This window comes from Ranitomeya imitator, chromosome 1 (genome assembly GCF_032444005.1).
Source record: "Ranitomeya imitator isolate aRanImi1 chromosome 1, aRanImi1.pri, whole genome shotgun sequence".
NCBI lineage: Eukaryota > Metazoa > Chordata > Amphibia > Anura > Dendrobatidae > Ranitomeya > Ranitomeya imitator.
Genome location: NC_091282.1, coordinates 352,654,361 through 352,667,810, shown reverse-complemented (window position 1 = coordinate 352,667,810; position 13,450 = coordinate 352,654,361). Strand labels below are relative to the sequence as shown.

The window sequence follows — 13,450 nt, the reverse complement described above, 5'->3', positions numbered from 1 at the left end:
TGGAAAGGTAAGTTTAAATTTCATAGTGTACTTTGCCAAGAAAAAAGTGACACTTTATTTTGTTTGGTGGGCACACAGTAATTGGCTGATTTGTATGCCAAATACCTCAGTTTTAGGGCTCGCTCGCACAAGCATATAACACGGCCGAGTGCAATCTAATGTTTTATGCAATACATTGCATTTCATAGCACTCTGCCCAATGTCATACTATGGGGCAGTGTAGATCTGCAATTTTTTTTCTCATGCTGATTTGGCATGAAAATACAATTGCAGCATGCTACGAATGGTTCCGATCATATCACGTGCACCAATACAAGTCTATTAGTGCATGTGAAACATCGGACTGCACTCGGCTGTCATCTGAGTGCAGTGCGACATCCCCGGACACACATACTGGAGAAGATGGCTAAATTAAGTTCTCTGTCTTCTCCTGTGCTGCTATCTGAAAGAATCGTATCACAGTAAGATGGCGCTCAGATCAAACTCCAGCAGAGTGGCATTAGCATAATCAGATCTATTCTATTGAGAGAATCGACGACCATATGAGTGAGCCCTTGTAAGTATACCCTGCACAGCAGTAATGTATTTAAATATTCATATAATCATGTCTGCATATGTATTGGCGCACACAATGTGTATGTATATGTGGTGTGTGCCAATACATGTGCATTACATATATATTCATTAGATTAGGTACCTAAATTCAACATATTTCTGTTCTAATTGCCTTTCTATAATTTGACCTTCGAGCTTCAGCAAATGTGCAGGACCCTGTAGGAGCCATGTAGACATACCGTATGATTCTGTTATTTTGTATCTACCACACGTCAGTGTTTCCTTTACGTGTGGTGACAGTTTTCACCAGAGATACTTACACGCACAGACCAATTCAGGCTCACGGACTGTGCTCGGATCCTCACGCACGCCAGGATCGGAGCACAGCTGCGGAGGAGACAGAGAAATTTATTTCTTCATCTCCTCTGCTCTCGGCGTATATCACACTGCACTCGGGTAATATCCGAGAGCAGTGTAATGTTTCACTCACACCCATAGACTTGTATGCGTGCGTGTGAGGTGAGTCTCGCTGCCAATTGCAGCATGCTGGGATTGTTCTCTCAAGCCGTATCAGCATGAAAAAATAATCACAGATGTGATCTGCCCCATAGAATAACACTGGGCCGAGTGTTATCCAATGTTTTACCGCATAGCACTCGGCCACGTAATACGGTAGTGTGACTCCGGCCTAAATGGTTTGGTGGGGGTGAAATCCTGTTGACAGATTCTTTCAAGTTGCATTTACACTATACAGTGCTCATAGAAGGCAGGATGAGGTATGCATTTCTGAGGGAGTGCAGGGCGCAGGATTCCGGGGCCGTAAATGGAATGCATGGGTGTGGGTAATATTATAATAAAGGCAGGGTGCAGGGATTTCTTCCAGGCACCACATGCCCCCTGAGCCTGGATGAAATCATTAACATAAAGACAAAACATTTCTCCACAACAATATGATGCATACAGGTAGGATTAGTATAACATTTCTGTTACCTGTATGCCCATATTAATAGGTCATATATGTTCCGGGGTGATAGATTCCCTTTATATTGGATGTTGATCAGATATCAGCATTATAAAACAATGGATGATACGAGTTTCAGCCTTTAAAGTCTGTGATGACATCTAAATAGAATTCACGATTTGTTTTTCATATGCTTGTATGTGGTATAACATCTCATGATTGTCCTGTATCCTCAGTCTTACGGTATGTTTCCACGTTCAGGAAACGCTGCGTGTTTGACGCTGCGTAGAGCCGCGGCGTCAAACACGTAGCGTCCAGATGTTACAGCACAGTGGAGGGGATTTCATGAAATCCCGTCTCCACTATGCATTAAAAGATGCATGCAGCAGACCCGCGGAAACGGACATGCGGCGCGTCTTTTCAGAACGCAGCATGTCCTTACATTGCAGAAACAACTCAAGGACAGCGCAGGTGACCTGCCAGTGACCTCAGGTGCAGATTTGGTCAGGATTTTACCTGCATAATATCCTGACCAAATCCTGATGCAATCCTGAATGTGGACACATACGCTTACCAGTCACAAAGAAAGCCATTTGTGTGTGCGCACATGATCCTGTATATGATGCATACATTACATTTCACAGCCTACTTGAGTTTCCTATAAGTTGGAGAGCAGATCATTCCCTCTTTGGTTTTTTAGTCACAACATATCATTATCATCGTTTCTCTGACTTCTTCTATTTCCTATTATGTGGTTTGGCATTATTTTGGCTAGCTGGGAATTCTTCCTGTGGCTAATGAGTCATGTTTTATTAACACTTTATTGCATGAAGAAAAAATGTTGCAAGGAAGACTTTTAGGGTGTGAGAGCACAGGGTAAATATGGAAAACTGCTGGTTATTTACGAGTGGAAAAATCCGCTGTGTATCACTATATCAACAGTATGAATTTGATGTTACAAAATGTTATGCTGTTGCAGTGAATTTAGCTTTTAGCAATGCAAAGGGTTTAATGTGCGGCAAATCAGCACTTTTCCCGCAACAGAATCATTTATTTACCGCTGCAGAGTTGTTGCGCATTTTCCGCTACAGAACCTTTGCAGCAGAAAAATCCTATGGGAACATACGCTATGAATGTATACATAATTAATAAATGGAATATGTCACTAGATTCATACTGCCCGAATCATAGACAGGACCGAAGGAATCGGAGCCTCTCTGCTCGATTGCAGACCACATTATTAAACTTTTTTCTATAATCCCCTGTACAGAAATACATGCAGCTGAAAGCTGCGGTCCCAAGTGCCGGCGGCAGTGCCGGGTATTGATGCAAGAGAGGCGTGCGAGTTTCTCGCATTATTCTTGCAAGTGTGACACTTGGGTCACACTTGCAAGAGCATTGGATGCGATATGTTAATAACACTCGGTTCCTGCTCTGCTGCGAGTGTGATCCGAGTATCCGTGCTCTGTCCGCTGAACCTCTGACGTGAGAGAATCGCAGCACAGCTCCGGCGGAGACAGAGAAATTAATTTCTCTATCTCCTCTGCTGCAGGCAACGGTTGGAATCGCACTGCACTCAGGTGATATCCGAGTGCAGTGCAATGTTTCACATGCACCCATAGATTTATATGAGTGCGTACGATCCGAATTTGGCATGCAATCACAGCACGCTGCAATTTTTTTTCTCCTGTCCAATCGTGAGCAGAAAAAATAAAACCCCTTGAGAATAGAAGTATAGGAATAAATTGGTACAAATGCAATCCGATTTTTAATTGGATTGCATGCGTCCAATTTAATTGCAAGTTGGAGTGAACTCTAAGGCCGGCGTCACACTACCGTGTTTTACGGATGTAAGAGGGGTGCTGAAAATTCGGATTGCATACGGTACAATGCTTCTCTATGCCCCTGCTCCTATCAGCCGTATTTTACTGATCCGTATTATACGGTCTTCTACGGCCGTAGAAAATCGCAGCATGCTGCGTTTGTCACCGTATTGCGCAAAAAATCCGCCAATGAAAGTCTATGGGGGCCAGAAAAATACGGATTACACACGGACCAGCAGTGTAACTTGCGAGAAATACGCAGCGGTGTTAGAGAGAAAAGCCGGCAATTCAGCGCGGTGTACAGTAAAATCACACTGACAGCTTACAGTAGAATAGGTAGAATAAATGTGTACACATAGAATAGGTATATATATATATATATATATATATATATACATATATATATATATATATATATATGTCAGTAGACACATATATGTATATATATTAATATTTCATACAGCGCTAGATAGCTTTAAAGCCGGTAATTCAATTGCCGGCTTTTGCTATCTCCTTCCTAAACCCGGCATGATATGAGACATGGTTTACATACAGTAAACCATCTCATATCCCTATTTTTTTGCATATTCCACACTACTAATGTTAGTAGTGTGTATGTGCAAAATTTGGGCGCTCTAGCTATTAAATTTAAGGGTTAAATGGCGGAAAAAATTGGCGTGGGCTCCCGCACAATTTTCTCCGCCAGAGTAGTAAAGCCAGTGACTGAGGGCAGATATTAATAGCCTGGAGAGGGTCCACGGTTTTTGCCCTCTTCCCCTCCCCGGTTAAAAACATCTGCTCCCAGCCACCCCAGAAAAGGCACATCTGGAAGATGCACCTATTCTGGCACTTGGTTACTCTCTTCCCACTCCCGTGTAGCGGTGGGATATGGGGTAATGAAGGGTTAATGTCACCTTGCTATTGTAAGGTGACATTAAGCCAGATTAATAATGGAGAAGCATCAATTCTGACACCTATCCATTATTAATCCAATATCATGAAATGGTTAAAAAAACACACACATTATTAAAAATTATTTTAATGAAATGAACACACAGTTTGTTTGAATATTTTATTGTTCTCTCAATCCACCTGAAGACCCTCGCTCTGTAACAAAGGAAAAATAATAAACCAACAATATACATACCTTTCGATGATCTGTAACGTCCCACGATGTAAATCCATCTGAAGGGGTTAAAATATTTTACAGGCAGGAGCTCTGCTATAATGCAGCTGTGCTCGTGCCTGTAAAACCCCAGGGAATGAAGGTAATGTAGGTCAATGACCTGTAGTTACCTTCATTAGCGGTGATGCGCCCTCTGCTGGTTGTCCTCATATGAACTCGAGCCGGGGAACTTTCCTTACATACGGAGGATGCCATGCGCAAAATACGCTGACACACCCTGCCTACGGAGGAGATACGGACCACTATTTTGGGGACTTTTCTGCATATTACGGCCGTAAATTACGGACCGTATTTTTATACGCCGAGTGTGACGCCGGCCTATGGCCGGAGTCACACTACAGCGAGATACGGCCGAGTCAGGCTGGTTAAAAGCAAGCTCTGGCACCGGCACTCCAGAACGGAGCGTGCAGTTCCATGTATTGCTGTGCGGCCGCACGCTCCGCTCCGGAGTGCCGGTGCCAGAGCTTGGTTTTAACCAGCGAGACTCGGCCGTATCTCGCTGTAGTGTGATCCCAGCCTAACACACATACCTGCATGCCATTGCTGCAATCGTGCAGTCAGTTTCTGATTCACGCTGTCTATGATTCGGGTAGCATCAATCTAGTGACAATTTCCCTTTAAATCTGCAGCACAATATCCTTTTTACGTGCATGATTGCGAGTGATCTTGTGTGTGGTGCTCAGGAGCTAAGCTGTCTCCACACATGGCAGATATCGGCTATATCAGTCAGATGGCATCTGTCTCCATCAGCCACAGTCAGATCTAATCTGTGACTGATAACCACTTAAACGCTGCTGTCAATCTCTTACAGTGGCATTTAAATAGAACAAGCACTAGAGCTCACTAGGAATGATTGAATAGCTATAGCGCCTACGGATGGCCCCAGTTGCTGTCATCTTCCTTCTCTTCTGAAGCTCAACTATAGGCTAAGCTTCAATTGAGACCGTGATTTTCACTATATACTGCAATACTATGGTATATGGTCCTTTGTGGAGACTAAAACAATAATTTGAATTTTTTACAAAATATATATAAATAAAAAAATAATTAAAAGTTTAAAATCACTGCCGGTCCCCCCCATTAAAAATAAAGATATTTAAAAAAGAGTAAAAATGAATGTATTTGGTATCACAGCATGCATAAAGGTGTGATCCATCAAATTATAAAATTATTAACCCAATCAGTAAATGCCATATTGATAAACAAGCACAAAACGCCACAATTGTGATTTTTTTTTTTTGGGTCACCATTCCTGCCTAAAAATAATGAAATCAAAACGTCAAATTAGTATCAATAAAACCACGGCTAGTCTCTAAAAAAACAAACCTTCACAAAGCTCAATGGAAAGATAGAAATGATCCTCGTCTCGAGAAATTATGACAAAACCGAAATTTATTTTTGTTTACAAATTTATTTATTTTTTTTGAATCTGTACTAGTTTGGTATTGAGGTAATCATACTGACCTAGAGATTAATGATTCAGGATAAAATAATTGCAAAAACTTGGATTTTTTTTCCAGTTTTCCTGTACATGCAGTGGTAAAATAAATGGTGTCATTCAAAACTACAACTCATCCTTCAAAAACAACAGCCCTCATATGGCTTTGTCGACGGAAAAATTAAAAAAATATATGTTTTTTGGAAGGAGGAGAGGAAAAAATTGGCTGAGAGAAGAGGTTAAATCAATGTTTTACAGAACCATATACAGTTTCCCACCTTACAGAATTATAATGTACTAGATGGTGGCCCGATTCGGACGCATCGGGTATTCTAGAATATGCATATCCACGTAGTATATTGCCCAGTCCACGTAGTATATTGCCCAACCACGTAGTATATTGCCCAACCACGTAGTATATTGCCCAGCCACGTAGTATATTGCCCAGTCACGTAGTATATTGCACAGCCCACGTAGTATATTATGCAGCCCACGTAGTATATTGCCCAGTCACATAGTGTATTGTACAGCCCACGTAGTATATTGCACAGCCCACGTAGTATATTGCCCAGTCACGTTGTATATTGCACAACCCACGTAGTATATTGCCCAGCCCACGTAGTATATTGCCTTGCCCACGTAGTATATTGCCCAGCCACGTAGTATATTGCCCAGTCACGTTGTATATTGCCCAGTCACGTAGTATATTGCCCAGCCACGTAGTATATTGCACAGCCACGTAGTATATTGCTCAGTCACGTAGTATATTGCACAGCCCACATAGTATATTGCCTTGCCCACGTAGTATATTGCCCAACCTCGTAGTATATTGCCCAGCCACGTAGTATATTGCCCAGTCACGTAGTATATTGCCCAGCCACGTAGTATATTGCCCAGTCACGTAGTATATTGCCCAGCCACGTAGTATATGCGACGTAGTATATTGGCCAGTCACGTAGTATATTGCCCAGTCACATAGTATATTGCCCAGCGACATAGTATTCAGCACAGAGCCATGTAGTATATTGCCCAGTCACGTAGTATATTGCCCAGCGACGTAGTATTCAGCACAGAGCCACGTAGTATATTGCCCAGTCGCGTAATATATTGCCAAGCGACGTAGTATATTGGCCAGTCACGTAGGTATATAACACTGCCCACGCAGTATTTAGCAGTGTGTGCACCATATCCCTGTTAAAAAAAATAATTAAAATAAAAAATAGTTATATACTCACCCCTGGGATCCGTTCCCAGGATGCATTGCGAAATTACCCAGATGACTTAGCGGTCTCGTGAGACTGCTAAGTCTTCTGGGTAAGTTCGCAATGCATCTCTGGGAAAGGGAGATGGCGGCCGGCGCGAGCGCATCGTCCGACGATGGAAGGTGAGAATAGCAGGTTTTTGTTTTTTTATTATTTTTAACATTAGATCTTTTTACTATTGACGCTGCATAGGCAGCATCAATAGTAAAAACTTGGTCACACAGGGTTAATAGCAGCGGTTACGGAGTGCGTTACCCGCGGCATAACGCTGTCCGTTACCGCTGGCATTAACCCTGTGTGACCGGAGGGGAGTATGGAGCGGGCGCTGACTGCGGGGAGTATGGAGCAGGGAGTATGGAGCGGGCGCCGGGGACACTGACTGCGGGGAGTATGGAGCGGGCGCCGGGGACCCTGACTACAGGGAGTACGGAGCGGGCACTGTGACTGCAGGGGAGTAGGGGAGGGACTAATCGGACTGTGGCCATCGCTGATTGGTCGCGGCAGCCATGACAGGTAGCTGGCGAGACCAATCAGCAACTTGGATTCCATGACAGAGGCCGCGACCAATGAATATCCGTGACAGACAGAAAGTCAGAAGGACAGAAAGACTGAAGTGACCCTTAGACAATTATATAGTAGACTAGATGGTGGGCCGATTTTAACGCATCGGGTATTCTATAATATGTATGTATGTATATGGCAGCCACATAGTATATAGAACAGGCCATGTAGTATATAGAAGTACTACGTGGCCTGTGGTATATACCATGTGGCTGCTATATACATACATACATATTGTAGAATACCCGATGCATTAATATAGGCCACACAGTAAATAACACAGCCCATGTAGTATATAACACAGCCCACGCAGTATATAGCAGCCACGCAGTATATACCACAGCCCACGTAGTATGTAACACTGGCCACGTAATATATAGCACAGCCCACATAGTATCTAACAGTGGCCACATAGTATATAGCACGCAGTATAGAACACAGCCAAATAGTATATAACACTGCCCACGTAGTATATAGCAGCCATGTAGTATATAACGCGGCCCACGCAGTATAGAACACAGCCCACATAGTATCTAACACTGGCCAGGTAGTATATAGCAGCCACGTGGTATCTAGACTCGCGAGACCGCTAAGTCTTCTGGGTAATTTCGCAATGCATCTCTGGGAACGCAAGATGGCCGCAGGCGCGAGCGCATCGGCAGCATCAATAGTAAAAACTTGGTCACATAGGGTTAATAGCGGCGGTAACGGAGTGAGTTACCCGCGGCATAACGCGGTCCGTTACCGCTGGCATTAACCCTGTGTGAGCGGTGACTGCGGGGAGTATGGAGCGGGCGCCGGGCACTGACTGCAGGGGAGTAGGGAGGGACTAATCGGACTGTGGCCGTCGCTGATTGGTCGCGGCAGCCATGACAGACAGCTGGCGAGACCAATCAGCGAATTGGATTTCCATGACAGACAGAGGCCGCGACCAATGAATATCCGTGACAGACAGAAAGACAGTAGTACAGACCGAAGAGACCCTTAGACAATAATATAGTAGATCCGTAAAAATCGGATGCCATACAGATGGTCGTTTTTTCTTGCACCCATCCGATTTTGCAGTCAAATTGCAGCATGTTGCTATTTTTTATAAGTGCAATCTGATAAAAAATCAGATTGCACTTGGACCAATGTTATTCATTGAGGCAGTGTATTTTTCTCAGCTGTATTCGGCATGCTGCGATTTCACTCTGAAACTCAAGACAGTACGAGAAAAGAAAATTGCATGCCATACAGACCATAAGTATGGCATCCATTTTTACAGATACATTATTACTACTGTAATTTCCTACACATTACTGTAGCATAGGAAAACTGTAAATGGTTCTGTAAATGATAAATAGCTGCTGAGTAAAAAAAAAAAATAGATTGTATTCTGACACCACACACGGATGACAAGTGAGAAAAAGAATTGTCCCACTCTTCTGGGTGAGAATGGAACTGATTATTTATACGCCAATATGGCCAAATCCTAAGGCTGCCATCACACTAGCAGTATTTGGTCAGTATTTTACATCAGTATTTGTAAGCCAAAACCGGGAGTGGAACAATTAGAGGAAAAGTATAATAGATACATTTGCACCACTTCTGGATTTATCACCCACTGCTGGTTTTGGCTACAAATACTGATGTAAAATACTGACCAAATACTGCTAGTGTGATGGCAGACTAAATGTGTAAACCTAGTGGTATTGATATTAAAGATTTGTATTTATTATGCTTTGCTTATATAGCGCAATCATACTCCACAGCGCTTTTCATACATTATCATCACTGTTCCCAATGGGGCTCACAATTTAGATCAGTAAGGCTGCCGTCACACTAGCAGGATTTGGTCAGTATTTTACATCAGTATTTGTAAGCCAAAATCTGGAGTGGGTGATAAATACAGAAGTGGTGCATATGTTTCTATTATACTTTTCCTCTATTTGTTCCACTCCTGGTTTTGGCTTACAAATACTGATGTAAAATACTGACCAAATACTGCTAGTGTCACGGCAGCCTAAGTCTTTAGAGTGTGGGAGGAAACCCACGCAAACACAGGGAGAACATGCAAACTCCTTGCAGATGTTGTCCTTGATGAGATTTGAACCCAGGATCACAGCGCTGCAAATCAACAGTGCTAACCACTGAGCCACCGTGCTGTACAGGAATTGCAGTGTTTTATGATTGAGTCCTGATCAGTGACAATCGATAAGATATTCAGCACATGTCCCGTTATAACTGAATGCTGAGGACCCCACCACTTGGATCCCCACTATTACTAGAGCAGGGGTCCCGAGCTGCACATTCCTCCTCACAGTGCGACCTTTCAGTGGAGCGGCGGCACACAGCTGTTTCCATCAGCCCTATAGGCATTGAATAGTTGAGAGGAGTGTGCTCCACTACCGCTGTATTAAAATTCACTGGGGTCGTGTAATGGGGAGAAACTGGCATTCTAGTGATTGTGCAGTCTCAGTGGGGTCCCCCACTCATAACACATCACCCACCCTCTTAACAGCTGATACATTTTCAATGTGAGACCTTTAGTCCATTTTCTCTGGTTGCAGCAACAAGAAATATGCACTGCTCTTGACAGATACTAAAATGATTGTGTGATGACAGGTTGGATGCTGAGATGATTGCTGGTTGCAAGATATCAATCTGTAGATAAGCATTCCTTAAACACCAGCCTTTATATAACCTTGACATCACTTCATTATTTGCAATTTTGATAAGGAAGAAAAACTAACAGTTCATGAGCAAAATGGTATTGTGCAAAGCACAGTCAACTGCTTCTACATCGCTTTCCAAATTATTATGCAGATTGTATTGAAGTGTCATCAAGATGTAATTTTTTGGTTTTCCAATAAACTCCTGAATGGTATTCATGACTCAGGGATCTTTGGATCAGTGAACTCAATCTCAAACACCTGTGATAATTAGTGTGCCAGGTGAGCCCAATTAAAGGAAAACTACTTAAGGCTATGTGCACACGTTGCGTTTTATCTGCGGATCCACAGCGTTTTTTGCAGTGCAGAAACGCTGCAGATCCACAATTGATTTACAGTACAATGTAAATCAATGAGAAAAAAAAATGCTGTGCACACTTTGCGGAAAAACCGCTGCGGAAACGCTGCGGTTTAAAAGAAGTAGCATGTCACATCTTTTTTGTGAATCTGCAGCGTTTTTGTACCCATTCCATTATAGAAAACCGCAGGGGTAAAAAACGCAGCAAATCCGCAAGAAAACCGCAGCAAAAACGCACAAAAAATTCTGCGGAACCGCACAAAAAGCGCAACAAGTCCGCAGGTGCGTTTTCTGCCAGGAGAGGCAGAATCCGCACCAGAAATTCCTAAGCCTAATCCGCAGGGTGTGCACATACTTATAAACCAATATTCCCCAAAACATCATCAGGGGAAAAAGAGAGGCATAAACTATGCGTAGAATTCTTTTAAAATCAATTTTAATAGATAAACTAATATACAGAAAAAAATGAAAAAAGCAGGGTAAAACTCAAAGTACATACGGCTGGGAACAATGAATTACACCAGGTAATATCGTGAATGTAATCAGATCTAATAGCAGCAAGCAAATCACAGTAAAGAAATATTGCACAATTATAAATTATTCAGGAAACTGAGTTCCTAAAGTGCTAAATCTATAAAACCTGATGTTATCCTCTATGGCCTGCTATACATAAAGTGCAGAGTGCCTGATGCAAGGTGCATACCAATAAACTAATCTATGGCGTTTATTTATGAAAAAAAACAAAAATTTGGCAAACATTTTGACAATTTGGAATTTTCAAACTTTTAATTTTTGTACCCTTAAATCAGAGAGTGATGTCACACAAAATAGTTAATAAATAACATTTCCCACATGTCAACTTTATATCAGCACAATTTTGGAAACATAATTTATTTTGTTAGGTTTTTATAAGGGTTAAAAGTTGACCAGTGATTTTTCATTTTTCCAACAAAGTTTACAAAACCATTTTTCTAGGGCGCACCTCACATTTGAAGTGAGATTGGGGGGTCAATATAACAGAAAATACCCAAAACTGACACCATTCTAAAAACTGCACTCCTCAAGGTGCGCAAAACCACATTCAAGAAGTTTATTAACCCTTCAGGTGCTTCACGAGAACTGAAGCAATGTGGAAAGTAAAAATTAACATTTTTACTTTTTTCACAAAACATTTACTTTGGAACCAAAGTTTTTTATTTTCACAAGGGTATCAGGAGAAAATAGAAAACAAAATTTGTTGTGCAATTTCTCTTGAGTATGCCGATACCCCATATGCGTGGAAAAGCTACTGTTTGGGTGCATGGCAGGGCTCAGAAGGAAGGGAGCACCGTTTGACTTTTTGAGCACAAAATTGGCTGGATTCAATGGTGGCACCATGTCACATTTGGAGACTCCCTGATGTACCTAAACAGTGGAACCCCCCAATTCTAACTCTAACCATAACCCTAACCAAAATCCTAACTCCAACATACCCCTAATCCTAACCCTAAGCGTAATCCAACCATAACCACAACCCTAACTTTAGCCCAACCCTAACTTAAGCCCAACCCTAACCCTAATGGAAAAATGGAAATCCTTTTTTATTTTATTAGTTTTACCTAACTAAGGGGGGGTTGATTTACTATTTTTTTTTATATTGATCGCTGTGATGTATGACTTGCAGATGAGCATTTGATGAATCAAGCTATAGAATTAAACAGCTCCTATGTACAAGTGTTTTCAGTCTTCACCACCCAGCCTGACTGACAGCTGCAGTTTTTCTTTAGGAGGGAAGAATGAAGCCAGCGCTGATTGGCCACTGTGATCGCGTGACATAATGTCACGTGATACCTAGGGCGACATACGTATTCAGAAGGGGTTGTCTGAGTAGTGGACAAACCCTTTAATGCACCAAACTGTACTGCATTAAAAACTGCTACATTTTTTAATTGGAAAATACCTCCTAAAAACATTTAGTAACTCTTGGCCTGTCTGGAGGGCAGCTATGATCCGGCATATATTTGTGCTTTAATTTAAACTAACCTTGGGCTAAATTATAGTATATCTGTTGATCCATAGGAGGCCTTGTTCTTATCAATAAATCCCCTCCCACTGTTCTCATCCCTTTTGTGGACTGACTAGAGTAGCATACATCGCATGTGCCAAAGCTTGCAATTTACCATATTTTGCGGATTATAAAATGCATCGGATTCTAAGACCCACCTAGGTTTTAGAAGAGGAAAATAGAAAAAAATTGAAGCAAAAAATGTGGTGATGATGTACTGTGGGGGATCTGCTGCTGACACTGTTATGGAGGTAATGTCTCCCATGGGCGTGGGAGCAATGGATATTAATTTTCTGTAATAGTGGATGCACGTGATTGCACAGCCGCTGCAGGAAGCCGGCTGCTGCGGCTAAGGCCAGTCTCACACGTCCAGATAATTCCGGTACCGAAAAAATCGGTACCGGAGTTATCCGTGTCCGTGTGTCCGTGAGCTCACGTAGGCCATCCGTGTGGGAGGTGGAGCCGCATATTCATGACTGTAATGGGCGGCACCACGTGACTGCTCATACAGGAGAAGCTGCGGCGAGGACAGGACGCTGCGAGGGAGCCGGGTGAGTATTTTATTACCAGCGGGCGGGCGCACAGGGGGTGGGATGGGGGTTGGGACA

At 42.5% G+C, this 13,450-nt stretch overlaps 1 protein-coding gene across 2 annotated transcripts in view; it reads left to right on the top strand.

The window, feature by feature from the left end:
• Positions 1 to 13,450, top strand: part of ARHGEF40 (Rho guanine nucleotide exchange factor 40) — a 165,499-nt gene that overhangs the window by 77,171 nt on the left and 74,878 nt on the right. The gene's annotated exons all lie outside the window — the stretch shown is intronic.